General features: G+C 44.3%; 1 pseudogene across 1 annotated transcript; it reads left to right on the top strand.

The window, feature by feature from the left end:
* Positions 1 to 284: 284 nt before the first annotated feature.
* Positions 285 to 2,191, top strand: LOC308257075 (heterogeneous nuclear ribonucleoprotein H-like; annotated as a pseudogene). The gene has a single exon. The product of its transcript is annotated as a heterogeneous nuclear ribonucleoprotein H-like (transcript).
* Positions 2,192 to 2,814: the final 623 nt, after the last annotated feature.

Genomic DNA, 2,814 nt, shown 5'->3' on the forward strand with positions numbered 1-2,814 from the left:
GCTCTGAGGACCCCTTTCCACATTCACAGATCACGCCAGCCCCTACAGCCACGGATTTTTCTAGGCACAGACTTCCCTGGTCCTCCAGCTCCCGCGAAACGCGCGTTCCTCTCTCCCGCCGGGACCAGAGACCTCACCTTATCTCAGGCGAAATCTGACCTTTCCGTGGTGGAGTGTAGAGCTCCTCTGAACCCGTGTGCTTGCGCCAGTTGGGGAGCGTTGTTCTGGGGCTCGCAGCTGTTCCTGGGGTGCCGCAGTTGTGGATTCTCAGGCTTCAGATAAGCTCCACTTTCCGGATCAAGATGGCGCAGACTCCGCGTCCAAGCCCGCAGCTCCGGGAGGGGACCCAGCCGCAGTGGGTGCTGCCAGGTCAGGGGAACCCCGTTCAGCAGTCCCCCGCCTCCTTCTGGAATTCAGCTGTCTCCCAACCAGCCAACAAACACTCCTTGTGCGACCCTCAGCTGTTCTTTCTTTCTGCTCCGGGACAAGGCTCAGAACACGTCTGTCTATTCCGCCGCCATTAGAATCCACTTGCTTTTGTTTCTCAGGAAGTCTTGCTATAAATATTGTCTTATAAGTCCTCACACTACTTGTCTTAGAAATATCCTAAAAATATACTTCTGTGGCTTGACAGCAAGTTGAGGAACATGATAGCCAAGGGCACTAAATTAACGTTAGTCATAAAAGTTTTACCTCCAGATTTTGCTCAGCCATGCAGAAGTCATGTGATTAGTCTGCTTCGATGCCAGGATCCACTAAGAGACGATGATGTTGGGTACCGAAGGCGGAGAGGGAATCGTGGTGAAGGTCCCAGGCTTGCCCTGGTCTTGCTCGGCGATGAAATGCAACGTTTTTTTTCTGACTGCAAAATTCAAAATGGGGCTCAAGGTATACGTTTCATCTACACCAGAGAAGGCAGACAGAGTGGCGAGGCTTTTGTTGAACTTGAATCAGAAGATGAAGTCAAATTGGCCCTGAAAAAAGACAGAGAAACTATGGGACACAGATATGTTGAAGTATTCAAGTCAAACAACGTTGAAATGGATTGGGTGTTGAAGCATACTGGTCCAAATAGTCCTGACACGGCCAATGATGGCTTTGTACGGCTTAGAGGACTCCCCTTTGGATGTAGCAAGGAAGAAATTGTTCAGTTCTCTCAGGGTTGGAAATCATGCCAAATGGGATAACACTGATGGTGGACTTCCAGGGGAGGAGTATGGGGGAGGCCTTCGTGCAGTTTGCTTCACAGGAAATAGCTGAAAAGGCTCTAAAGAAACACAAGGAAAGAATAGGGCACAGGTATATCGAAATTTTTAAGAGCAGTCGAGCAGAAGTCAGAACTCACTATGACCCACCACGAAAGCTTATGGCCATGCAGCGGCCAGGTCCTTATGACAGACCTGGGGCCGGCAGAGGGTATAACAGCATTGGCAGGGGAGCTGGCTTTGAAAGGATGAGGCGTGGAGCTTATGGTGGAGGTTATGGAGGCTATGATGATTATAATGGCTATAATGATGGCTATGGTTTTGGGTCAAATAGATTTGGAAGAGACCTCAATTACTGTTTTTCAGGAATGTCTGACCACAGATATGGGGATAGTGACTCTACTTCCCAGAGCACAACTGGACACTGTGTACACATGCGGGGATTACCTTACAGAGCTATGGAGAATGACATTTATAATTTTTTTTTCACCGCTCAACCCTGTGAGAGTACATATTGAAATCGGTCCTGATGGCAGAGTAACTGGTGAAGCAGATGTCGAGTTTGCAACTCATGAAGATGCTGTGGCAGCTATGTCGAAAGACAAAGCAAATATGCAACACAGATATGTAGAACTCTTCTTGAATTCTACAGCAAGAGCAAGCAGTGGTGCTTATGTTAGCCAAATGATGGGAGGCATGGGCTTGTCAAACCAGTCCAGTTATGGTGGCCCAACCAGCCAGTAGCTGAGTTGTGGTTACAGAGGTGGCTATGGTGGCCAGAGCAGCATGAGTGGATATGACCAAGTTTTACAGGAAAATTCCAGTGATTTTCAATCAAACATTGCATAGGCAGCCAAGGGTCAGTGAACAGCAGCTACTACAGTAGTGGAAGTCGTGCATCTGTGGGAGTGAACGGAATGGGAGGGATGTCTAGCATGTCTAGTATGAGTGGTGGATGGGGAATGTAATTGATCCTTATCACTGACTCTTGGTCAACGTTATTTTAAAGAAGAAAAAAACAAAACGTAACGGTTTTGCAATACCAGCTTGTGATTTATGCTTACTCTAAGTGGAAATCAGGATTGAATTAAAGACTTAAAGGTTCATTATTTTTGAACACAAATATTCATCTAGGATGTAACAACTAAGTTGAGTAAACTATAACTGTTAAACAATTTTTAGCTTTTCTCAAGTGAGTTCTGTTGTAGGATGTATTTAAGCAGTAAGTATATTTAGGTTAAAGAAGTTGAATTATGTTAAATGTTGCTCTTATACCACATCACATTGAACACTGTGGAAGCATGTTGAAAAACATGCTTTTTTTGTAAAACTCAATATAGGAGCTGTGTCTACATTAAAAGTGAAACATTTGGCATGTTTGTTAATTCTAGTTCCAAGGCATGTAAGTTTAAGCTTTTTTTTAAGTTAATGGGGAAATTTTGTGATGCAATACCAATACTTTAGGATTTTGGTCTTGGTGTTTGTATGAAATTCTGAGGCCTTGATTTAAATCTTTCATTGTATTGTGATTTCCTTTTAGGTGTATTGTGCTAAGTGAAACTTGTCAAATAAATTTTCCTTTTAAAAACTGCAAAAAAAAAAAAGTTTT

The sequence above is a fragment of the Plecotus auritus genome (genome assembly GCF_963455305.1).
Source record: "Plecotus auritus genome assembly, chromosome: 1".
NCBI classification, from domain to species: domain Eukaryota; kingdom Metazoa; phylum Chordata; class Mammalia; order Chiroptera; family Vespertilionidae; genus Plecotus; species Plecotus auritus.